This window comes from Protopterus annectens, chromosome 10.part0 (assembly GCF_019279795.1).
Source record: "Protopterus annectens isolate FY-2018-M chromosome 10.part0, PAN1.0, whole genome shotgun sequence".
Taxonomy (NCBI): domain Eukaryota; kingdom Metazoa; phylum Chordata; order Ceratodontiformes; family Protopteridae; genus Protopterus; species Protopterus annectens.
Genome location: NC_056744.1, coordinates 1,720,027,351 through 1,720,055,033, shown reverse-complemented (window position 1 = coordinate 1,720,055,033; position 27,683 = coordinate 1,720,027,351). Strand labels below are relative to the sequence as shown.

The 27,683-nt window shown below is 39.1% G+C and overlaps 1 protein-coding gene across 1 annotated transcript in view; it reads left to right on the top strand.

Moving 5' to 3' along the window:
• The window catches only part of LOC122813955 (zinc finger protein 383-like), a 133,809-nt gene that overhangs the window by 88,510 nt on the left and 17,616 nt on the right, over positions 1–27,683 (top strand). The gene's annotated exons all lie outside the window — the stretch shown is intronic.

Sequence of the window (27,683 nt, the reverse complement as noted above, 5' to 3'; positions counted from 1 at the left end):
ATTCTCTGCTAGGATGCCTTCTGTGCAGAGTCTGCATGTCCTCACTGCATTCATTTGGGTTTCCCCTGGGTGCTGCAGTTTCCTCCCGTGTCACAAAGACATGCGTCTGGAGCGTTTCTCCTGGGGCCACTGCTGAAAAATGGTTTCATTCCAAGTTGGACTTTCCTGGCAAGTAAATGTTAGATAAATAAATAAATGTTGCTGTCTTTCGGCTTTTCCCAGTTAGGGGGTCGCCACAGCGGAACTCCGGTCTGCTAATGATTGGCAGTAGATTTTCACGAATGCCGAGGTGCCATCTCAGTGTTCAACCTTCAACGAAGGCACGCCCATTTACGCATGTCTTTCTAACGCCCATCCAACCACAGGGAAGACATGCAGACTCCACACAGAAGGCATTCCCCGCACTCCAGCCGAGAATTGAACGGGAGAACCTCTTGCTGTGAGGCAACAACGCTGCCGCTGCACCAATGTGGATGTATAGATAGATAAATAAATAAATCTGAACAATAGTTATTCAGTTCCTCACAGCACTTTGAGAAGAAGTGAAGTAAAGTGTTCCTAACTTAAACTGCTGTGTAAGGAGGATTATTTAAGTATTTACTTTTTCACCAAGGTGAAGGGTACCAAAATTGAAGTAGGTGAAATTTTCTGACAAAATCTGTACAACATCCACCAAGTATACAACATTTCTGATCCTGATGTCTGAAGTATAGAGCTTTTGATAAGCATTCCAGCAGTCTGTTTCTTATAACCCCAACATATGAATCTTGCAGTACTTGGTCGCTTGCGTACACATATGAAAGCCTAACTCAGAAATTTTTAAATTGCTACATTGAATCACTGATTTACACAGCTGAAAGCTTACCCCACTGTACTCTTATCTTGCTACAGTAAATCACTTTTTTTTCCCACAGATGAAAGCCTATCCCAGAATCCATACCTTACTACATATAGAATTATTAGTTTATACAGGTGAAAGCTTAATCCTACAAACCATGCTTTGTTACACACTGACTTGTTACCTAAACATGTAAAAGCCTAACCCCAACCAGGCTTACACAAAATTCTATTATATTCTGAATTATTTGTTTACATAGGTGAAAACCTGTCCCACCATTCATACTTTACTATTTGTTTATTGGTTAATGTATTTATTTTGTTTACATTTAAGTGTGTTGATGTAGTTGTCTAGTGACCCTTTCTGTACATTATTAGTACAATTTTTTAAAGATTTACATAGCTTATAATTCTAAGTACAGATTTCATTAGAGGGTGATTTTTGTTGCAGGATTTATGAACTCTTTTTTTTGAGCATGTTTGTTATCAGAAAGTAGTTGAATAGTTGTGAAGTGCACACTTGGAAGTATAGTGTGGAGAAGCTGTACTCCTGTTTTCTGAATAATACTGAGGTATTTAACATGTCTACCTTGTTGTCTTATGAGACTTGTGAAAGTCTGCCAAATCATTTGTGTTGCAGCAATAACTTATTTAAACTGATTAATGGTTAACGGCTATAGGAGCAGCTTTCAGTCACATGACTGAGATCTTAAATGCTGCAACAATGCTGACTGGGTCTTCCAGATATGGCACACATGTTGAATTCCAATAACCACACTTTAGAAAGAAAGGTAAACTCATTCTTTAGTTTTGAACATTTGGTGACTCAATATTAACAGTGGCACTGCCACTGGGGAAAATTAAGGGAAAATTATATCTCTATGTTCGCTGTTTTAAAATGACCACAATATATGTGTAGCGCCTGCAGATTGCAAACTGTAAATCCAATTACTATAGGAGTTCTGTTTGTAGATGGATTGTTTCATGTGCCCAAAATTTTGTTACTTTTTTATGTTTTTCTCATACCTCTATGTTGTAACTAATCATTTATGGCTGACATTCTGGAGGTGATGCTACTGGCAGACTGGAGCCAGCAATCTAGAATGAGCCCACATCGCTGAAATATATTTTCTGTCCGTAAACGTTTGCAATTTCTGTAGAGTTCTTGCTTATACTGGAGAGGCGAACTGCTTCTGTGAACATGCCATCAAGATTTAGTGTTTGTGACTGATGCCCGAAGATTTCCAGGACTGATGAACAGTACTGGGTTGAAAAATAATATTGAAATTGACACTGCAAGGAAATAAACTAGCAGACAAATATATACAGCATGACATCATGGTTATAAGTGCTACCAGTTACAAACAAAAGTCTGACATCATGGTTATAAGTGCTGCCAGCTACAAACAAAGGTAAGACATCATCCTGATCTGCTTCTCTTAGATATGTAAAATGCCTTAAGTTTGGTCAGTCATGCTGCTTTCTTTAAAGACATACACTAACAATATGTTTTATGAGGAGAGAAAAGTGGTACCTATGGTGCTATTTATTTTATTTTTGTTATAATTTTATTTTTGTTTTGTTTTCTGGTTCTGCACCACTGAGGGGTGCAGCATGGATAGCTTGGATGGTAGATTTAATTTCCACATTGCTGAGTATGTTTGTACAGGAATGCTGGTTTGTGCCGACTCTATGGTGTTGCAGCCAAAGCAGCAGAAAGCATCTTAGAGAATGTATTAACTGGCTGTGCTGCACACACATTTATTTATCTTTTGTTGACCAGGTTAGTCTTATTAGGTCAGTGGCTTCTTTTCAGGGAAGACGCAAGGCGGTATTTATATTGTTGGGAGAGATTTCTGTTGGGGAACTTCCCCTAGTTGTGACTTGTACAGTGAGTCAGTATATGTGCAAGTCTCATTCCTGGTGCAGTGGCATCTGGGAGGACTGTGTGCAGTGTGGAGAGAGTAAGGACCAGAGTTGTGCTTCAGCTCGCAGAGAGATATGTGCAGAGAAATGGAGGATTCCGAGGTCTTTTAAAAAAAAGATGTGTTTGCTGAGTCAGAGCAGATGGTGATAGAATATGTTGTTACAACCTTACAGTCAGGGGCTTTGTGGGGTGATATGCTGCACAAGAGTATAATTCCGAGTAAACCATAAAATGGAGGAGACATTTTTTGGGGAAAAATAATGAAGAAAATACAGGAGGAAGATTTGGAGGTGGTTCTAAAAGGGGACACTGCTTCTAACTGTCTCTGTATATGTTTTAAACAATCATGGAGAGCAGAAAGAAAAAAAAGAAATGTCAGCATGAAAATAAAATTTGTGGTGAGAATACAGAGTAAAAAGAATAAAGACTGAATAGATGATGTTTGACACTATAATGCTTCTTTTGTTGTGAAGGTACAAGACTGCGGTGGTGGTGCTGCAGTAGCGTTGTCGCCTCACAGTAAGACATTGTCCTGTTCGATTCTCAGCTAGAGCTTCTTCTGTGTGGAGACATGCGTGAATGGACATACCTTCATTGAAGGTTGTGCATCAGAGCCTGCAACTCTGCACATAAAAATCTACTCCCAATCATTAGCGGACCAGAGTTCCACTGTGGCGACCCCTAACCGGAAAAAGCCAAAAGACACAACAACAAGTTGTGAAGGCGCAAGAGGTGTAAGAGCTTTCATTTTGATAAAGAAAGAGACATATTGTTGCATTATTGTTGAGACTGTTCATGGTATGGAAAAATTTCTATGAGAGTATGAAAACAGAATGATAATCCATGGAACAGTTTAATCTTTTTTCTGAAAATGAAAAAAATACATACAGTTTTGAACAGAAGTAGAAAAAGAGACTTTTGAAAGTGCATTTAAAACATTGTAAATAAGTAACAAACATTTCAGAAGTTAATAACAGTCGTTTATGATGTGGGGATGGGATTGCAATGTTTTGGAAATGGAAAACATCTCCATATTCCAAGCGTTATAAATGTCAAAGGCAATAGGGGTGTGGTAAAAATTGAGGGAAACCAAAAACTTTTTCGTGAGAAAGAAGGACATTTTGGAAATAATTGTGATAAAATTAAATGTTATATGTGGGGAAAATAGGCAAAGAGATGTGAAATGGAATGTTATAAATATAAGCAAACTGTGTATTTGTGGATGGATTGTAAAGAAACATTTAATGAAAAAAATGGTGAAAAATGGGGGAGGATATATAACAAAATGAGAAGGAGCTAGAAATTGAAATAGAGGATAAGTTAGCAAAAGGAAAGAATAATAGTAACAGTATTGAAGAAGTTGGTGAGGAGATTTGGAAATTATTGATGAAGGTACAAGTTGGAAAGTGGTAAAAGGAAAAATTAATTCTATTGGGAGAAAAGTAAAAGACAGGAATAGAAATATTAAAGAAAAAGAATGGAAATGGGTGATAGGTAATGGGAAATAAAGGGGGAATGAAACATTAGTATAAGAAGAAAATTATTTTATTTAAGGAAGAGAGAAATAATTTTAAGAATTCTTTTGGTAAGCAAACAGTATTAAAATACAGTAAGAAGAATAGGGATTTTCAAATGATGTAATACATGTGATACAGATATAATTATTTTGGAAGACCTAAGACTGATAATTATTGCAAACAAAAATGATATGGGTTGGAAATATAATATCAAATTTGGGAAATGACCATTATTCAAGAATAGCAGTGTTATGTAAGAGAACAGTAAAGATATTAGATGTGACACTAGTAAGAATGAAAAGATGAACTATTGTTGACTTAAGATGACAAAGTATGTAGGATTGTAGCTTATATGCTTTTTTATCTGCAAAGAAAGGGACATTTTATTTCAACAGATGTTATATTATGTAGTAGTGAACATGGATATTATAATAGAGTTTAACTGATTTTAAGGGGCAAAAGAAAGGAAAGGATGCAAGAATAATGGTAGAAGTTATAAAATGCAGTAAATTGGATATATGAAACAGAAGATTGTAGACATTGAGAGGAGGTATCCTTAAATCTAAAAGTGGTAACTTTATAATATCTGAAGGAATAAATATAGCAGAAGGAGAAGCAGTTGTAATAGGATTTACAGATCATTTGTCATTATAGATTGAGATAAATGAAAATAAAATATTAAATAAGAAAGGAAATACAAAGAATAAATGAAAAAGAATTGAATGAAAATGGAAAATGACAAAAAATGTACAATTATGGCTCATGTTACTATAAGGGCATTTTATGTCAGTTGGTCAGAATGGTGTTTTATATTTTTATATTTAAAAGAAAACCTATTTTTTTTTTTGTTACAATGGCAGGGAAATGATGGAAAAAGAAAGATATGTAGAGATATATGAAAATACTTGTAAACATTTAGAAAGAAGTGAGAGAAAGTATGATAATGAAAAAGAGTTATGCAAAAGAAATGATAAAAGATTAAGGATTTATTATTTAAATGATATTTACTGCACGTTAAAAAGGAAAAAGTATCAGCATGTTTCAGTAAAACAGTGAAAAGACAGTTATGTAATGAGAGAAATCAAAAGAGAGGAGAAGTAGAAAGAAAAAACACAGATTTTGGAAATTGTAGTTCATTGTGTGGAAGAAATGTTTAAAGAAAAAAATATGGGAAGTAAAAAAACATCAAGTAAATAAGGAAGTTGAAAAGAGATGGCTTTGTATGAGTTGGATAAAATGCTTAGACAGGTAAATATAGATTCAGTAGCAAGACAGGTTGGGTTAGGATATGAAATGTATAAAATATAATGAGGTGGCAAAAAGAATATTTGTTGCATGTTCTAAATGAATGGTTAAATTAATGTTTTGGCTGTAAGGAATTGTAAAGTGGAACATTAAAATTCATGAGAGAAAAAGAAAATCTAAAAATGTAGGCCAATTGTATTAAATAGAGATTATAAAATGTATGAAGCTAATTCAAAAAAGATTGAAAAGTAAGATGGAAAATATTAAAGAAAATGTAGATGGTATGAAAGGAAAGGGATGTCAGGAGTTTCTAATGATGGATAAATTGTGAATGACATTGTAAATAGACGAGAGGATATCAAGCTTATGGTAGGCAATATTAACAAAAGTTCTAATTCAGTAGAGCCTGAGATATTATGGGAATAAATGAAGACTTGTAATTTTAGTAATAAAATTAAGAAAGTTTGTATGACCGTATATAGTAAAATAAAATAAGAGTTCTAGTAAATGGCTGGTTAAGTAAAGAAATAGAGATGACTAATGGAATAAGACAAGGATGGTCTATGAGTTGTATTTTATTTGCTTTACTTCAATATATGGTAGTAAGTGAGATGAATTGTAAAATGGAAAATACAATGTAGATAATGCATACAGGTGTAGACATTCCACTTTTGATGACATCTGCAGATTATATATTGTAATAACTACAAATAATTTATGGATAAAAGAAGCAATTTTTTTGTTGTTGCATGTTTATAAGAAACAGGCATAACATTAAATAAAGATTAAAGCAAAGTTTTGGAATATAGGATAAATATAGTTGTAATACAATTTACACTGAAAGAAATGTTAATGTTAGAAATAAATTTCAGTCATAAAGAAGTAAGTAGAATATGATTGGGAAAACCTTTATAGAAATTAAAAAGATAATTTTTATGGAAAACATACAGATTATGTTATAAGAAAAATATAGTTTAATATATTCACTATTAATAGGAAATATATCAAGTGTGTTTATAATTCTCTATGATTCTAAGAATATATGTGAAACAATTATTAGAAGTGATTTTTACATGTATATGGGGTTCTAGTTTAAATCCAGTAAACAGAAGAGTACTGTATATGAGTAAATATTCAGGACTAGGATTATTGAATTCAGTGGTATTTGCATATTCTTTAAATGTGAATAAAGCATTGAATAAAAAAATGAAAAACTAGTAGTAAGTTTGTTTAAATGTAAGCTGAAAAATGGAAAATAAGAAATAAAAAAGAAAAATAATGTTTTAATGAAGAAATAGATAATTATCAAGAAGATAAAGTTTATGAGATAGAAGACTAAAAAACATGGTATAAATATGTAATGCAAAAGAAATGATAAAAGATTAAGGATTTATTATTTAAACGATATTTACTGCACGTTAAAAAAGGAAAAAGTATCAGCATGTTTCAGTAAAACAGTGAAAAGACAGTTATGTAATGAGAGAAATCAAAAGAGAGGAGAAGTATTGTGCTAATCTATAGGAACATTTACCAGAAGAAAAGATTAATGCTGTCAGATAAAGAAATGTAGTAATAAAGTAGAATGTCAATATTTTTATGGAGACCGGGAATAAATAAACAGTGAAAGCAAATATGCCTTGTAAAAAGAAGAGTGAGAGAATATGTATAGGTTGTGTTGAAGAAGACACCACAGAAGTGTTTTTTTAAATGTAATAGGGTGAAGAAATTATGGGAAAAAAATACGCGAAGAAATTTTTTTGGGAGATTTAGTAATATAAATATGGATGTGAGTAAATATGGATGTTATAAGAATAGAAAGAAAGAATATAGAATAATGCACAAAATTGTTTTATGTAATGTGGTTATTTTGGAATGAGAGATTAAATGAGATTATGTATAATGGTAAGTGTATTTTGTCAATAATAAGAAAAATTATATGGTAGCTGTGGAAAATAGCAGGAGTCTAGTATGAAATTTTTAAAGAAAATTAATATAAAATTGACAGTTCAATATACAATGTATAAGGATGGAATTATTTAAGCAACTGTATAATTTTGTAAATCGGTACATTTGTTAATATGATCAGTTTATAAATATGTAAAAATGTAAATATGTTATGTAAATAACAGACCCCTGTTCTTTTCAATATGTGCCACAGGATTTTTACATCCAACCGATCTACAGTGCAACTGAAGCAAATTGAGCTTTAATTTAATTTCTCATCTGCAAGTTCTTGTCTTTAGTGTTGTGGAATCACTAAATATGTTGCAGGGAAAGGGCAGTGCTTTGTCATCACTCCAGTATAGATATCTGTACTTACAGACCAGGGTATGACAGTTACAGAGGAACTGAGAGTGGATGGGGGCATACGTAAAAGATACATGGCAGGCAAAAGTTGTTTACACCAGACCATATAGCCAGCTAGATAGATGTATTGATGGATATTCAATACTGGTTGTATTTACTGTGGAGTTGATTGAGCATTTGTCTCCATGGTTGTATGACTGTGTTTTGGTTTTGGTGAGTAACCAGTGGATCTGCAGTCGTGTGAGTGCAGAAAAACAAATCGACAAATTTAACAAGATATTTTTGGTTGTAGTGGCTGCAACACTGATATACGGCCTCACATCAAGATTCTGTTCATATGACTGGTTATGAAAATGATCATGTGTTAATAAGTCGGGTAATAACTCTGTATAATTATTCTGCTGACAAGTCCATCATGGAGTATGATAAATGGATCAAGTACCGTAACAAAAGTGTGGTGAAGGGAGCAATTTTCCTGAGTGCAAAAAGGAGGAGCAATTGAGGCTTGCACTTATCTTTTTTTCTTAGCAAAATGCCAGCACAGAAAGACCCTTGAATTCGGTGCTTCTTTTGCTTTTACTCCTCACTTGAAGAGATGAGGGACTGTGATTGGCTGAACTGGCTTCCTACAATAATCCAAAGAAGTTTTTTTTATTTTTTTTAATTCTGCATTTGAAGACCTAGGGGCTTGGATTTCCTTAACAGAAATACTACCGGCACTTATTGCTGCACTAAGAATGCAGTACTTTGATCTCAGTAGCTACTGAATTAGTTGGCTGATAATGTTACTACATTTACAAAAAGTTTTGAGAAGTCCTGCATGGTGTTGTAACAAAAATCAAGACATTGAGGCTCTGATTTAGGGGTTTCTTATTCTAGCCGTTGTCTTGAGAGCAGGTTCAGCTGTGTAGCCAGGTGCGGCCCAAATTTTTGTCTTAAATATTGGGTACTCTTGTTTCTTTACTAACTTTTTGGGGTAGGTAGCTCCATTTGGTGGGAGCAGTGCTAAAGCTTTTTTGTTCACTGATATGCCAAAATTGTGGGTCTTTGCAATGCAAGACAATTGACAGAGTTATCTTTAAGTAACCAGGGGTGGATTTTATAGTTAGTCTGCTGGAGAGAAACAAACAATATTTATAGTGTTATATACTTTGGTTTGACTAACTCAGGTTAATCCCAGTAGGCATTGCCTATTTTTCAAGGGAGACCTTAGGTAATTTTTATGCAGATGAAAAAACAAAATTCACAGCAGCTTCCAAATACAACTTGTAATCCACAAAATGAAGCAGCTTTTCAGTCAAAACAATAAAGCCCTGAGCAGGGCAAGCTTAGAAAGTTGTGAAAAAAAAACACGGACAGCTCAGCACACTTAGTTCACTTTATTCCACAGAAACACAGCACATTAACGCTCCACCATATGTTTTCATTTTAAAAATCACTTCCTCAGATGTGGGCTGTTCAAACTACTAGTGCTTATATGCCATTCACTTAATTACATTGATTAGGTTAATGAATTAATTGAAAGGTTAATTTAGTTTAAAACCAAAAACTTTTCTTATTGTATCTCTCTCTATGTTGCCACAATTAAAACACATTTAATATTACAATGTTTGATGAATAAATATGTATGAATAAAAATATGTTTTAAATAAAAATCCTTAAAACACTTGACTACAAAGAATAAATTATAAAGTTAAAATACTATTAGAAACACATTTAATAGGACTCAGTGGTTGAAATTACCAACTTGAATATTTGCTTTAAATGAACTTGATAATCCATTTAGTGGATAAATCATGAAATTACAGGTTTTATAAAAACTGCATTGTTAAGCCAAAGGCAAGTTATATAGCATCACTCAGTTAAGAGAATGTTAAAAACAGGAAAATATAAGGGAAAAATAAGTTCAATACCTTTGTTAACACTTGTGTTAATAACATATTACAAACCCAACTTTTTAATAAAAGTACAAATACAAAAAAGCTTAAAGACCAACTGTAACTATTGGAAAACATGGGTAAAAACATGGTAAAATTCCACATAAAGTGCAAATGCATATCACAGTTTTGCAGCTCTCAATTTTGATAACGGGGCTATGGAGATGTGTTCATTGAGACCCGGTGGCTTATTGGCCTCCAAACCTATCTGCCAACATAATTCTCTGCACTTCAAACATAGGTTCATAGGTTCATAGGTTCATACTAGGCTCTCTGCCCAAGGGCATTTATAAGCCTAGCCCATAGTTATGTGGCTTTCGCCACCCCTTTAGTTTGAATAAAAACTATGCCTATCATTTTTCTGTGCCTCTGTCAAGCAGTGACACTGAAGTAATCCCTGGGGTATATCTGCGATCTCCCATCCATTGGTCAAGATTCCTCTTGAACAAGGCCAGCGAGGTGCTCTGCCTCACATGTACCGGGATTTTGTTCCACAGCATAGGGAGTCTCTGGGTGATGAATCTGTCCCTCCAGCACGTTCTATTTATAACCGTGTCAAGGTTTAAGTCTCCCGCCCTTGTGGTTCTGAGGGATCTAGATTTTTGAGGTGAAGCATATTCATCAAATCTGGGTTTGACATGGCCTTATATGTCAGGCACAGGTCACCTCTGAGCAAGCGGTATGAGACTGAATAAAGCTGGAGTTCTTTCAGTCGGGCAGCATAAGACATATTTTGAGACCCTTTATCCTTTTGGTGTGGAACTTTTGGGGCCTTTCAAGCTGCATCAGGTGTCTGGTCAGCTACATTCCGAACGCGGCATTGTACTCAATCATAGGTCTAATGCGTGATGAGTACAGGGCGACGATGACCTCCCTTGATCTAGATGTGAATCCCTTCATGATCAGGTGGGCGATATAGAAGGTTTTCCTAACTACTTTAGCAACATGAGTGTCAAGCGAAGACTACTGTCAACTTGGGTCCCCAGATCCCTGATGACTTTTTCTGTGCTCAGTGGATTGTCACCTATATGGTAGCTAGGGGTAACCTTGTTTTTCCCGAAGGGTATGACTATGCATTTTTTGGCGTTTAACTTCAGGCCATGGCTCTGGCACCAGTTATCCGTTTCTGTGAGGCCCTTCTGGAGGATATCTATGTCAGATGTGTTTTCGACTATGGCGCCCAGTTTGCAGTCATCTGCAAACTTTGTCAGCCATAACCCTCCTGTGTTTGCTTGTACTTCAGAAAAGTAGATGCCGAACAAGAGTGGACCCAGGACTGAGCCCTGTGGGACACCACTTGTGACAGGCTTTGAGTCTGACATGGCTCCAGCAACTCTGACCCTGTGGGTTCTGTCGCTAGCCAGTTTGCAACCCATCTTGTGATGTATGGGTTTACATTCAAGCTGATGAGTTTTTCGATGATACCTGAGTGGGGTATTGTGTCAAGGCCTTTGCCAGGTCGAGGTAGGCTGTATGGACTGCCTTTCCCTCATCAATGGCCTTGGTGACTGTCTCGAAAAAGTCAACCAAGTTTAAGAGGCAGGATCTGCCTTTGACAAAGCCAAACTGGGTTGGATCCAAAGTCTGCAAGTTCCCTATGTCTTTATTTATGAGTTCCATTATGATCCTCTCCATGGCTTTGCAGATAAGGCTTGTCAAGCTAATGGGGCGGTAATTTCCAGGGTCTGTGGAGGCACCGCCCTTATGAAGTGGGACCACAGTCGCCGTGCGCCACTCCTTGGGTACGTATCCTGAGGTGAGGCTAAGAATAAACAGCTGTCCTAACTGTGGGTTTAATTCCTCGTTGAGTTCATGAAGCACACAGCCGGGGACACCATCCGGTCCCATGGATGCTGTGTTTTTGCCTTAGTGAGGGCAGTTCTCACCTGGGCGTTGGAGATGTTTGGGGCTACAATCCTCTGGAATAGATATCTCTCCTTTTGGGGAGGGGAGAAGTTTGCACTGAACCTGTCAGCCAGTATGTTAGCAATGTGTGTAGGTTCAGTAATTTTCACATCATTTTGAACTAATTCTGAGCATATCTGGGAGTTTCCTCCTAGGTTTCTAACATAGCTAAAGAAGGCCTTATGATTGTCTTTAGAGTCCTTGGCGATTTTTCTCTCAAAATTTGCCTTGGATGATTTTATGAGAGCTCTTAGTTTTTACTTATAATGATCAAAGGTGTCTTACCTTTCAAGGATTTTGCTCTATCTTGTAGTAGCTTCCTCCTTTTGTTGTAGAGCTTGTTTATGGCTGGGGTCCACCAGACTGGATGCTTGCCTTTGGTACAGAGAGTCTTAGTTTTGTTTGGGATTGCCTGATCCATGCAGTCCTGTAGGTGCTGGTAGAAGGCATTTGTAAGTGATTCAGCGGTTTGAGTAATGTTTACCACTGGCTCAGGGGCCTTAAAGGAGACCACACTAGTTTTTAGAAGTGTGAAATCGGCTTTTGAGAAGTTTTTCACTGTGGTCTTTTTGTTTCAGGTGGGGCGGGATGAGGACCTCCAGCGAGATTAGTTTATGATCTGATCTCACCAGTGAGGGTATACTTCGGTGTTGAACATTTTGATCCCATGTTCGTGATGATGAGATCAAGTATGTTTTCACCTCTTGTGGGGATGGTGACTAGTTGTTCCATGGCATTTGAGTTTATGAACTCCAGGAATCTTTGGGTTAGAGTGTTCGGGCTTGAGTAGTGTTCCCAGTCTATATTAGGGTAGTTGAAGTCACCTAGTATGATGGTGTTTGGAGATACATTTATCCTCCAATGTTTTCAGGAAGGCCATGTGAGGTTCCTGAGTTTGAGAGGGTGGCCTGTAACATGCTACAAATTGCAGAGCAGTCTTGCCTATGGTTAATTGCACCTGGATGGTCTCCGATGCATCGTGCGTTGCCACCAACCTTGAGGTGTGGGTGTCCTTTATGAATATGGACACCCCCTCCTTTCTTGGTGTTGTCCGGATTTTGGGGCGGAACGTATGATATGAGGTGAAACCTGTTAGTGCTGGGGTGCTCTCAGGAGCCTTGAACCAGGTTTCTGTCACAGCACAGACATCGATGTTCTCCATATTGAGAAGGGCCTCGAGTGCGTGCATCTTGAGATTGAGACTTCTGGCATTGAGCAGCATTACCCTTAGTTTTTTCCTTTTTGGTGTTCTAGGGTGGTAGGTTTAGAATTTGAGCCTTGCCTAAAAAAGGCACTATGGGGGTGGCAAGAGCCTTTGCCAATATCCGGAAGCCCAGGGGTGACAGGTGCAAGCCGTCCCTTGCGAAGCAGCGTGGCTTGTCCAGCATGTCATCCCAGGCAGACAGACATTGGATCCCCTTTGAATGACACCAGAATTTAAGCCAATTATTAAAGCTGATCATCTTATCACTGTATTGTGGCATCATTCTAGGTGAAGGTAGGATACTGCTCAAGGTCAGGGTCATACCTGCCTGGGCTATATAATCAGAGAGCTCCTCGACGTCCCTTTTCCTCCCATAAACCCCCTCTGCCACTCTTTTCCACTCTTTCTATCACAAAAAAATGTATAGTATGCATTTTCATAGCTTTGTTTGTGTTTGTATAATGCATTAGTCTGTTTGTTTGTTTCTAGGTCATACATATGTTTGTATACCCTTCTCCTGAGCTTGCGCTCTGTCTTCCCTGTATAGAATGCTTCACAGGTTTGACATTTTGCTAAATATACAAGCCCAAAGGAGACATAATTATTAAAATCCTTGCCTTCCAGGATTCCACATTTAAACATTCCCTTCCTTTTTCTCCATCTCCGAACTTCTTGGTTTGTACCATTTTCCAATAAAAGTTTTAAATTACTTGAATTCTTATAAACTACTCTTAGCTTTTCTGCTTTTTATTTTGTGTTTGTAATATTGTATTGAGTCATTTTTTTACATATACTTATCGTTGATTGTAGTGTTGTTGTGTTTTGGTACTGGTTAGGATGTGTCATGTCATTTATTGAGAGGGAGTTTTAAACAGTCATTCTATGTTTGTTATGTGATTCTGATGAAGTCTTGGTTATAAGCTGACAAAAGCACTAAATCAGTTTTTTCTGTGGCATTAAAAACGTTTTTTGGACTGACATCCTGGTGTGCCGCTTTTTTCCAGGATTGTGTTTTGTGTTTGGTTCTTAGTGTGTGGAGAACATGTCACTAATAGTTAAACTTCCCCAATCCAGCATACTTCCTTGCCCTGTCCTTGTCCTTCAGCAAGATTTTCTTTCAACTTTTAGGTCTAATGATTGCAGCTATCACTTTAGTTCAGCAAGCAAGATACTACACAAGTTCTGCAGTGGACTGTTTCTGTCTAATGGTCACCAAGATTTCACCCACTTCATTCACCAATTTGCAAGAAACATCACCTTTTGGTTGACCTGCCCTAGAGTGTCATAGGGTCATCCAATTTTCTTTCCTTCCCAAATTGCCACAGTAATCATAGACACTTCCTTTCTGTGGTAGGGGTTGGGGACATTTTGAGGGAAGACAGTTCAAGGTTCATGGTCAGTGATGGAGGCCAGACTTCTCAACAAAGTCTTGTAGATGAGGAGAGTCCTCTTAGGTTTGCAGGCTTTTCAGTATTTCCTATCAGAGGGTGTGATTTCAGTCTAATCTGACAACGTGGCTGTCATCTGGTATATCAACAAACAGAAAGAAACCCAATAGAACCCGCTATGCTGAGAAGCCGTGGCAGTAGTCAATGTCTTCATGTCACTTTCTAATCACAACACACAACCCACAGATCTCTCAGTGTACTAAAGGGCAAACTTAGAAGGTCTGTCCTCCTACCTCACAAATGGCCATTCAGTTAAGCAGTGTCACTGCATATTTTCCGTCCCTGGAGCCAACCTTGCCTCATACCTAAACAAGTGTGGTAGATTGGCATCTGGGTCTTCTCTATGCATTCTCTGTCTTCTCCAATTACCAGGTTTCATCAGAACACCTGAAGGTACAAGGCCAAAGTGATTTTCATTGACCCCTTTTGGCCCCGGCACATTTGATTTTCCAGCCTCTAGCCTCATCTGGTTTACCCGCCCTGGGTAATAGGCCTCCATTCAGACTTTGTTCACCACCTTTCCAGTCAGCCTCACCAGTACTTAAAAAATCTTTAGTTAACCGCATGGTTTCTACAATTCTAATGATGGCAAGAGATGCTAGGCTATTCAAATTTTATCTTGTTCCCAAAGACCGGTACATGAAAGGTTTATATCAGTAAATGGAAAAGATTTACAGTATGGGCATCCTTCAAAGGTCTAGACCCATTTTCAGCCATTCTCCCATCCATTTTTAGAGTTATTGGGCAGAATTGTTTCACAGCTGGTCTAGGTTTTCCACCGCCAAGGTACAGCTGGTGGCAAGTTTTAATTTTCACATAGGACAAAATCAGATGTCTAGTACTTCCATAAGAGTGTCTAAGGCATTTTTGAAAAAAAGTTTTTTCTTTAGATGTACCCAGTTAAGGACCCAGATCCCATCCATGGGATCTAACTGTCATGCTGCAGACATTGACAAAACCTCCATTTGAGCCACCTTCTATGGTAAATCTGAAATGTTTCACTTGGAAGACTATATTTTTGTTTTCTGTTACATCCACAAGGAGAATTTCTTTGTTGCAAGCCTTATCTTCTAAAACCCCATCTCATTTTCCATAAGGACAGGTTTTCTCTGAGAACTAACCCTCAATTTATACCAAAAGTGACTCCTGAAGCAAACCTGGAACAAACCTTCAAATCTGCTTGTTTTCTTCCCAAAATATTACAGCAGAGGAGAATAGTTTTTGTATTTGCCGGATGTTTATTGATAACTTTATTTCTGATTACATTGAACAAAAGATATCAAGAAGTCTGATCAGGTTTTTCTTGCCATATCCAAAGCCAGATTTGGTCAAGTTGTGTCTGAAGTAACCCTGTCCAGGTGAAGTTCCAATTGTATAAATTTTGTATACTGTCATTTGGGTCTTCTTTTGTGGAGGAAACTGAAGGTGGACTCTACTAGGGTGGTTGCTACATCTGTGGCATTTTTGGGTAGGTACCTATTGATGAAATTTGTGCTGCAACCACTGGGTCTAGTGTCCACACTTTTGTTTTACACTACAAACTGGAAGTACAGTCAAGGGCTGGTACATTTTTGGCTGCACCATTGTCAGGAGTATCCTTCCTTGATACCACCCATTTGTTTTGCTAGCTTGGGAATCTGTCTCAAAGGTTGAATTAGACAGAAACAGACCACATTGGATATGAAAGTTATGTACTTACCATAAAGCTAGATCCGTGTTGTCTTGTTTTCATCCAGTTCAACATCCCTCCCTGCCTCCATCCTCGAAGCAAATTGTCCTTCGGATCCCACTCAGGTGGTTGGACTTGACCTGGGATCTTGTCTCTGAGCAGTCCTTCTCTGGCTTCTTCTTTGCAATAGTTTGTATTTGTCTGTTCAAATCCATTAAAACTATAATGTGTCTGTGCATATTCATAAACTGTTATGGATTTATAAAGAGCTTTTCTCCTAGCCATCCCTGAAGAGGGATTGATGTCTAGACAGACTGTCTCAGTACACAAATGCAAAATAAAATAAAAATAAAATAAAGTATATATTTTTATTATGCACGTCTGTTATTTTTAAATTGTGTCATTTACTAGTGTTTGGATGGCTCCAAAGAGCAAACTGACAGGTTTGGAAACACTGAGTATAAGTTTTTCTGCATTGAAATCACTTTACATTTGTTTCTGTTTTATTATAGAAGTTGGACTTGATCCATGAAGGAGAATATCTGCACCAGCAGTAATTGATTTTCGGGGATAGAGGTCATTATTTCATTAATAAATAATGAAAATTGAATGGTAAAATTAAATGATCCAAATAAATGCAGATGCTGGTAGGGTAAAATGTACACTTTAATAAACAAAAAACACACAACAAAATAATAAAATTAGTAAAAAGATGAGCATTTTCACACCACTGCTAGGTACTTCATCAGATCTAAAACAACATAAAACATGCTCAATATATATACAACTTTAATCATACTAAATAAAATACTTCAACCAACTAACATTTTAGATCTCTTGATCTCAGTGCAGGTCTTAAAGGGACGTATTCATTTAGTCCTTTATGCCTATGAGTTGCTAATCAAAGAATCCATTTTATTTCAAGGCATTATCACCCCCTGTGCCATTATCACAAAATTTCTTAATTACCATAAATTTAAAACGGTGTTTAGCACCCTCATTTACTATATGTTTTGTCAAAACATTCTTTATATCTTGCCTGTTAATACTATACAAATGTTCTCTAATACAGTCTTTAAAATGTCTGTTGGTATACACAACATTATAACAGTTGCAAGCTTGGCAAACAGCAAAATAAACTAAATCCTGTGTGCTTCAGTTTGCAATACCTCAAATTCAAACAATTTCTCATTTATTGGTTGTATGAAAAAAAAACATGAGTCTTATTACATATTATTTCATTATTTCTTATCACATTATTACAGGGATATGTCCCTACTTTCTTCTGCACTGACCTACTGACATCTGTTTTTAAATTCAAAGATTTTAACAAAGCATTTTCCTCAAACGATGACCATTTTTAAAAACAAAACGTGGCTAACTGCCAAGTATATCCCTACATTTAATGTCAGATATCAAGATGCGCCAATGATTCTTAATGATATTGCATATAGGACCCACATCACAAGAGTAGGTCAAATGGATTTACTTCAGAATCTCGAAATACTGAAAGATCAACTTTCAGTATCTCAAGACCATGAAGCTGAATCCACATAACACTGAAACAACAAAACCCCGAACCCAAAACCACGAAACTCAAAACACCGAACAAACCGCACACACTACACCATACATACACCACATCACAACATAAACAAACAAAACTACACACATACACAACTCATACACAGATAAGCATGGGGGCAAGCGCCCATCACACCCCCCTTACTTATATATACTAACTCCGAGATCGCACAAACAGGAAACAAAAGCAAACTCACACATGCACATTCTCCAGTCCCTCACACACACATCAAACATATCAGCACACTCACATACACTCTAATCTCGGATATTATAGATATTCGAATTTGCGATTATGAACTTTTGCTATTGTAAACATTTGGCTTCACAGTCTAGAGATACTGAAATTCGAGATTTCAGGATTTCGAGATTGTAAAGTGCTCCCGTTCAGACACATGCTAAGTTTGTTGCTGCACTCATTCCTGTCACTGACATGGTCTCCATTAGCAACATCAAAATACAGTCTCATTCTGTCCATCCTGCATGCTACTACATTATTTTAGGTTCATAGGTTCATACTAGGCTATCTGCCCTAGGGCATTTATAAGCCTAGCCAGAAAGTGTTTGGCTTTCGCCACCCATTTTAAATGAATTTTGCTATGCCCTTTTTCAAGGTTAGTATACTCTGCCTCTATCTAACAGTGACACAGAAGTGATACCCGGGGTAAACCTACAATCTCCCATCCACTCATCAAGATTCCTCTTGAAGAGAGTCAGTGAGGGACTCTGCCTAACCTGGACTGAGATTTTATTCCAGAGTGAAGGGAGCCTCTGGGTTATGAATCTGTCCCTCCAGCATGTCCTATTTATTTCAGTGCTGAGGTTCAAGTCTCTCGGCCGTAGCTCGATGGGATTTGGATTTTCTGAGGTGCAGCATGTCCATTAATTCCGGGTTGGACATGGCTTTATACATCAGGCACAGATCGCCTCTGAGCAGGTGGTATGCCACTGAGTAGAGCTGGAGTTTCTTTAACCGGACAGCATATGGCATCTGTTTGAGCCCTTTGATCCTCTTGGTGAGGTACTTTTGGGGTCTTTCCAATTGCTGCAGGTGTCTGGTAAGGTACATCCCAAAAGGGGCATTGTACTCAATTATGGGCCTGATGAGGGATGAGTAAAGAGGCACAATGACCTCCCCTGATCTAAATGTGAATCCCTTCATGATTAGGTGGGCTATATAAAATGTTTTTCCTAACCACTTTGGCCACGTGGTTGTCAAATGAGAGATTGTTATCAACTTGGGTACCCAGGTCCCTAATTACTTCTTCCGTACTTGGATTACCACCTATGTGGTAATTTGTGGGCACTTTGTTTTTGCCAAAGGGGATGACTTTACACTTTTTGGCGTTTAGCTTGAGGCCATGGCTCTGGCACCAGTTGTCTGTTTCTATGAGGCCCTTTTGTAGGATGCTTGTGTTGGCTGGAGAGTCGATTATGGCACCCAGTTTGCAGTCATCTGCGAACTTGGTCAGCCTGTACCTCCGAGAAATATATACCGAACAAGAGAGGTCCCAGGACTGAGCCTTGTGGGACGCCACTTGTAACTGGTTTGGAGTCTGACATGGCTCCAGCAATTCTAACCATGTGGGTTCTGTCCTTGAGCCAGTTTGCAACCCATCTAGTGACATAGGGGTTTATATTTAAGCTGGTGAGCTTATTTATAATGCCCGAGTGGGGTATTGTATCAAAGGCTTTTGTGAGGTCCAGGTAGGCTGTGTGGACCCCCTTCCCCTCGTCAATGGCCTTGGTGACTGTTTCAAAGAAATCGACCAGGTTTAAGAGGCAGGATCTTCCCTTAACAAAGCCGAATTGGGTAGGATCCAGTGTCTTTAGGTCCCCAATATCTTTATTTATGAGGTCCATGATGATCCTTTCCATAGCTTTGCAGACCAAGCTAGTCAGGCTTATGGGGAGATAGTTTCCAGGATCTGTTGAGGCACCACCTTTGTGGAGAGGGACCACTGTTGCTGTATGCCACTCTTTGGGTACATATCTTGTAGTAAGGCTGAGAATGAACAGTAGTTTTATGTTTGGGTTTAGCTCTTCTAGGAGTTCATGTAGGACGCAGCCCGGGACACCGTCTGGTCCCATTGATGCTGTGTTTTTTGCTTTGGAGAGGGTGGCTCTTACCTGAGCATCTGAGATATCAGGGGGGGGCAGCACTCTGCTGAGATAGATATTTGCCCTTTTGGTGGGGGGGGGGGGAGAAGTTTGCGCTGAGCCTGTCAGCTAGGATGTTGGCAATGTCTGTGGGTTTGGTGTATTTTTTGTCATTTTGGACTAATTCTGAGCATATCTGGGAATTCCCACCCAGGTTCCTAACATAACTAAAGAAAGCCTTGTGATTATCCTTAGTGTCCTTTGCATTTTTTCTCTCAAAGCTGGCCTTAGACGATTTTATGAGTGCCCGTAGTTTTTTGCTAATACTGATCAGAGATGCCTTCCCTTTTTGGGATTTTGCTCTGTCATGTAGTAGCTTCCTCCTTCTATTGTATAGTTTGTTTATGGCTGGGGTCCACCAGACAGGACGTCTGCCTTTGGAGGATTGTGTCATGGTTTTATTTGGGATTGCATGATCCATGCATTCTTGAAGGTGTTCATAGAATGCGTTTATAAAGGATTCTGCGGTCTGGGCCATATTTTCTACAGGCCCGGGGGCTTTGAAGGATTCCACCTTGGTTTTGAGGAGTGTGAAATTTGCTTTAGAGAAGTTTTTCACTGTGGTTTTATGGGCAGGGGGTGGGGTCGGGATGTAAATATCCAGTGAGATTAGTTTATGGTCTGATCTTACCAGTGAGGGATACACTTCTGGTCTGGAGCATAGAGTCCCCATGTTGGTGATGATCATGTCCAGTATGTTTTCCCCTCTTGTGGGAGTGGTAACAAGTTGTTCCTTAGCATTTCAGTTTAGAAATTCTAGGAACCTTTGGGCTAGGGTGTTGGAGCTAGAGTAATGCTCCCAGTCTATGTTTGGGTAGTTGAAGTTGCCCAATATAATGGTGTTTGGAGAGACCTTCATATTTTCCAGTGTTCTCAGGAAGGCTGAGTGGGGATCCTGGGTTTGGGAGGGTGGTCTATAGCAGGCTATAAACTGGAAGGCAGTTTTACCCACTGTTAGTTGCACACGGATAGTCTCTGATGCTTCGTGCTGTGCCACCAACCTGGAGGTGTGGGTATCTTTGACGAATATTGATACTCCCCCTCCTTTTGTGGTTCGGTCCAAGTTTTGAGGCTGAAAAGCATGGTATGAGGTATAACCTGGTAGTGCTGGGGTGCTCTCGGGAGCCTTGAACCAGGTTTCTGTTACTGCACAGATATCAATGTTCTCCATGCTAAGGAGATTTTCGAGTGCGTGCATCTTGAGGTTTAGACTTCTGGTGTTGAGTAGCATTACTCTTAGTTTCTTATCCCTTGTGATACCTATGGAGGTGGGTTTGTCTTTTGAGCCTTGCCTAAAAAAGGCACTATGGGGGTAGCAAGAGCCTTTGCCAATATCCGAAAGCCCAGGGGTGACAGGTGAAAGCCGTCCCTAGCGAAGCATCGTAGCTTGTCGAGCATGTCATCCCAGGCTGACAGGCATTGGATCCCCTTTGAATGACACCAATACTTAAGCCATTTGTTGAAATTGATCATCTTGTCTTCATATTGTGGCATCATTCTTGGTGAGGGTAAGATGCTACTCAAGGTCAGGGTCATACCGGCCTGGGCTACATGCTCAGAGAGCGCCTCTATGTCTCTTTTCATGTAGTCCAGGGAGGTACATCTCAGGTCATTCACACCAGCATGGACATGAGTCATATTTGTACTTGCCTTGGAGTGACCTGAGTGCTTGTGTTATGTGGCGGATCCTAGCGCCCGAAAGGCAGCTCACCATGACCTTCTCCTTGTTCAACCTGGTGAGTGGGACGTCAGTCTGCCTGACGATAGAGTCACCTATTACAAGTGTATCAGGTGTGTTGTTTAGCCTTGAGGGCTGTGACTGTTTGGCACACTGACTTTGTGAGCTATGTGTTGCATGTGTTTTGTTTTGGGGTAGCGGTTGCTTGGGTGCCTGCTTTGGAGGTCTCTGCTGCTTAGGCAGATTTTTATTTAGAGCCTCCGAGTATGTTTTTGTGTGTTTGTGTTTGGTTTGCTGTCGTGGTAGGTCTATGTGAGACTGGAATTGTAGTGAGTGTGGTTTCCTTCTCCTCCTGACTGGTTACGCCAGTACTAAGTTGAGAGAGCTTAGCTTCCAGTTTGGCTATATGGTTGCATCTCTCACATGTGTTGGAATTTGTTGGGAGGAGGAGAGGGTTGTCTGTGTACATGAGGCAGTTGTAACATTGCCTCAAGATTACCAGATTCACCAGCTGGACCGGAGAAGAGATTGACAACTGACCTATGGACATGCTAGAATAGTACTGGGAATTCCTTTATAATTGAAAAAAGGGCCAGTGGGGAACAAGGTACACAATGGGAGTTTGTGAGGGTGTAGTGCTTTTAATTTTTTAGTGCTGACTTATATAATTGCTTTAGTGAGCAAGTGCCAGGTAACTTAAATGCAATGTGTTACAGGTAACTTAAATGCAAAAACGACAAACAGTAACTTTCTTTCAAGTGAAACAAGGAAATAAGTACAGTCAGCAATGCAGATATCACTAGGTATCCACAGAAGTGCTGAAAAGCCGTGTTTTAGGTGGAATTAGCGTTTCAGAGAAATAACAAGCAAACAAACAACAAGCATACAAAGCTAGATTCAGCAGGCCTGGATCTAGTCTATGCTACGGCAAACAAGGTGTACCAATTTCAGTAAGAAACCGTTCAAATATGCAGGCACCATAAGCCTTTAACCAGAAATTCCATGCCTCAGCCATTTCAGCTCATTATAACACAGAACCTCCCCTGTTCTCTTATCCACTACTCAAGCAGTTCCTCAGAGGGGCCAAAAAATTTGAGACCATCCAGGAGAGTTCCAACCCCAGCCTGGGACCTTAACTTTGTCTTGGAGAAACTCACTCTACCTCTTTTCGAGCCAGCTGCTACCGCAGACTTAAAATTTCTTTCTTGGAAAACAGCTTTCCTTTTAGCAATCATTTCAGCTAGAAGGGAATCTGAATTACAGGCCCTTATGGCAGTGGAGCCTTTCATCATCTTTCATGCGGACAGGGTGTCCCTTAGAACCAATCCATCCTTTATGCCCAAGGTGGTATCCAGTGTGGCTCTTAATCAGTCCATTCATTTGCCAACCTTCTTTCCCAATCCACAGAATAAAGGGGAACGAATACTGCATTCCTTAGATGTGCACAGACAACTTAGATTCTAGTTGGACAGGACTAAACCTCAAAGGAAATCTGAACAACTGCTGGTGGCATTTGCTGCAGGGGAAGAGGGGAAGGCTATTTCAAAGCAAACCATTTCTAAATGGATAAGCCATTGTATTAATTTCTGCTATAAGCACTGATTAACAAAGTCTATAAGCACCATGGAAAACCTATCCCCCAGGGGATCAGACCTCACTCCACCAGGGCTGCATCTTCCTCTACAGCCTTTCTCAGAGGCGTCCGTACCAGGGACATCCTAGAAGCTGCTACCTGAAGTTCTGGACATACTTTCACCAAGCATTATCATTTGCCAATTTTCTCTAAATCCAGAGCTGGCTTTGCCACTGCAGTCTTGCAGGGCCTTATAGCTGGCCCTAATGCTATCTAAATTCCTCCTCCCAACCATAGCTTTGGGAATCTACCCAAATGTAATGACTGCAACAGTGAAACATGAAGAACATAGTACATTTGTGTACACTTACCATAAATGTAGATGTTCGAGTGTATTCACTGTTGCAGTCCTGGTTACCCTCCCTCCAGCCCCCTAACTTCTTTTGACTATATCTCTACTTTCCTTTACTATGCTTAAAAGCCTTTTTGGTGTATTTGCTTTTTTGTTGGAGGTATATCTTTGTACTTCTATATTTAATCACTTCCCATTAGGGGTCACCTGACATCTGGGACAAGAAAAACTGATGTAATGGTATCGGCTGCATGTTTTATACCCCTGACGACCTGACGTAATGGAAGAGGGGACAGCAACTGACGCAGGACCCAAGACTTTGTTAATCAAGCTGACTGAGGGCTACCTGCAAGCAGATAACCCAAATGTAATGACTGCAACAGTGAATACACTCGAACATCTACATTTATGGTAAGTGTACACAATTGTACTTTTAGTTGTTGAGCTAGGTGACCGAATTTTTGCACTAGGAGTAAATTGGTTAAACAAAGTTAAAATGGTTATTCACCTGTATTCTATAAATTATGCAGCGAGACAATATTAAGATGAATTTATTTGCAGCAGCATATATGGAGAGAGAGACAGGTAATGAGTTTACCATTATAGTAAATTAGAGGGGCATTTTTATAAAATCAAGGCTATAATTCTCAGAAATATGCTACATGTCTTGGCAAGAGTTGCACTCTGTGCAGTGCATGGAGGCAGTAAGCATGCTTAATGTGAGCGGAGTCCACATTGGTGCAAACAGCTCTTCTTAGTAAAGCCACAACCTGACCAGAGCCTAGCAGAACCACATGCAGTTAGAAGATCAAGTGACATCTGCGGTGGCCATATTCCAGCTTGCAGTAACAGTTACTATGTGTTGGTAGCCACCTCATAGCAGTTACACATCTGCTGTCTCAGGGATTAAGAAGTTGGACATCTTTTATTCTCATTAAAGGAAAGGAAATGGGAATATAGGAGAGGATGAAATGGGGGGACTATAGCAAACAGAGGTACATGTCAAAGGGTAGCAGGTAGGTGAGACTTAATTAGTCCCTTAGCTGCTTATTTACTTTGAAGAAGTTCTTAGTTTACTGGGCATTGCACTTCCAATTTTTGGAGATGAATTCTTTCTTTCTGTTGTACAACCTAGTAATGCTGAGATTATACCAGGTTGTTTATTTTTTGAGTTTGACCTCTGCTTACTTTGGTTAGTACCACTGCCTCTGTGTGATCATAAAGTTTTTTTTGTGAATGAGTAGCAGTGTCCCCCTAGGTTTGAGGGGGTAGCTTTAAATTCTGCCAGTGTGTGACTTAAAAAACAGAGTGCATTAGAAAAATTCCAAGGTAAGCTGGTGTCACAGGTGTTATTTTTATTTCAAAGGAGAAAGCTTTATAGTCCAGTATGATTAGTGAGGATGTTACACATGGGGGGCAGGGGTGAAGCATTCCCCAATGTTGATGAGGACTAGATTAAGTATGTTTGCACCTCTAGTGGGCACTCGGACTATCTGATCCAGGATGTTCATGTTGTTAAAATACAGGAATCTTTGAGCTTGCAAGTTTGGGGTTATATATATGATTCCCAATTTACAGTGGGGTATTTGAAATCACCCATGAGTATGATGATGCATTGAATGTGGAGTGACACCAGTTAATTTAAGTAAATGGTGTGAGTTTCCTGGGTTGTAGATGGAGGCCTGTAGCATGCAGAGATGGGGTATGGGACTTTGTTATGGTGAGGTGTACAAGTTGAAACACCAGTGTGTCATATTGACCAGCTTTGAGGTGGGGTTATTTTTATGTAAATTGAGAAACCTCTACCTTTTTGTCTCTTTCTGTACAGTATCTGATCTAAAAGTGTGAAAGGCACTCTATCCCTGCACTGCGGGGTGCTTTCCATGACTTTAAAACATATGTCAGTAACTACAGACATTTATGTTTTCCAGGATGAGGAGAACTTGCAGGGAATGGAAGTTTTGGTTAGACTCCTGAGTTTGAGCAGTGTCACCTTTAGATTATCCTTATTCAGTTGTTAGTTTAGCTATGTTGGATATATATTATGTATAATGTGTGTGTGTGTGTGTGTGTGTGTGTGTGTGTGTGTGTGTGTGTGTGTGTGTGTGTGTGTGTGTGTGTGCATCTGTCTTGTCTTTGTGTGTGTGTGTGTGTGTGTGTGTGTGTGTGTGTGTGTGTGTGTGTGTAGACCCCTTTAGAAACCCAGAGTCGCACTTACCCGAAATCCAAAAGACCGAGACGAAAACCCGACATCTAAGAAGACTGACTGCATGGAACACTGACAAAACACTAACAGTAAGTAACTGATCACCCAACCAAAGCACACCAACACCGAAGCACAAAAACTCACACCCATGTGGGGGGCTGTGCCCCTCACACCCCCTAACTAAATATACCAACTCCGAGATGGCAGTACCACAGAGGTAAGGGGCAAAGGTCAGCATGCTGGCCAAGTGGTTACTTACTGTTAAGTGATTTGTCTATGTTCCCGATGGTCGGTCTTCCTGGATGTCGGGATTGTTGTCTCGGTCTTTTCGGTTTCAGTTAAGTGGGATTTCTGGAGGGGACCCATATGCACACATACACATACATATAGATAAGAAAATAAATATTTATAGATATAATCTGTGGATCATAACTAATATATTTATAGGTGTGTGTTGATATGGATGCCTTTGAGTTTGAACATGCAGTTTGTGGTAATGATGATTCAGTAAGTAAAACATTAACTGTACATTCAATCTAAATATTTACTGATCAGTTTAATAATGATTGACTATAGTTGTCTAGAAGTATTGCAGAGGGATTGATGTTGCCTACCATAACAATAGACTGGTGTATTTACTGCTATTGAAATGAATTTTCTATTCCTTTTGTGTTACTCTAATCTCTCTGTAGTGTGGAGTGTTTCACATTACTTCTGTTGTGGTGTATCATTGTAATTGCTGTGTCTTGATAACATGCTGTGATGTTGTTGGCAGGGCAGAATTGGCCTGGAGAGCTGCAAGGGAGGTTTCCCCTGCTGTATCTCAGGTTGTTATACAGCTTCCATAAATTGTGTCTACCTGTTAAGACTGCATGCACCCTTTCATTTGATTGATATATATATATATATATATATATATATATATATTTGTGTGTGTATGTATTGGTGCACTGTGTTAGTCAAACATTCAAATAATCCGCCATAACATTAAGCTACAATTTGGAGACTTTAACTTCCCCTGTATGTACACTGGAAAACTTACATTGCCTCATACTAGCAGGCACAAAAGTTTTTGAACTTTATTAACACAAATATCCTTGACCAGATAATGTTCACACCCTCCAGAGGTTCAGACTTTGTGGACCTGGTACTCCGCAATATAGGAGAGCCCTGCAACCCCTGCTTCAAGTTTTATATCTTCACTGGTACAGTTCGTCCACAAAGCTCTCTCCTTCAAAAAAATCACTTCTGTAACCCTAGCAAATCTTGTAACAGTTAAAAAAAACTATTCCAAAGTAAACTACATCGTATTAAGTGGTAGTTTATAAAAATTCAGTGCCCCCAGCCCAAGTTCACAACATCCTGTGTGGAATTGTTCACAGAGACTCTATACAACCCATGTAAATGGCTACATCAAGGCTGCTGTACCCACTAGAAGTAAACCCAAAACAAACTATAAAAACAATCCTCACTGGTGGAATCCTAACCTTAAGATATATAACAAAAGGAAAGAAGTCATGGATGAAATCAAGAAGAGCAACTCCTGCAATGATAGGAACTCTCTAATTAAACTAAACAGAAATTTAGGAGGACTAATCAAGTCAAACAAAGCAATTTGTGAGGCCAGGCTAGCCTCACAGGCTAAAGACAACCACAAGGCCTTCTACAACTAGGTCTGAAACCTCAAAGGCAGCACAACATTAGTGTGCCAAAGTGGTTGTCACTGGTGGCACCTTCACTTGAGCAGAGTGACAGTGAATTTGCTGCCTGACAAATTCACCTCAGGCTTCACCTCCCACTCCCCCCACCTCCCTCCATGAAATGCCTATTAGCATAACCCCCCAAATATTACCAAGGAGCAGTTGTGAGCAGCACTCACTAAGGCCATAAATACAGCCTCAGTGGGCCCCAACAATATCCCAGAATGCCTCCTAAATAGCTAGAAACATGACCTGTCTGGACCACTTGAGTCACTTTTAAAATATAACCTCAAAACAGGTTTTGTACCACGAGAATCGAGGACTGCAACGGTTATCCTCCTTCAGAAGGGTGGTCCATCAACCAACCCAGAAACTACAGAACTATTAGTCTGACTAGTCTAATATCCAAAGCCATGAAATGAATTATCATGGAA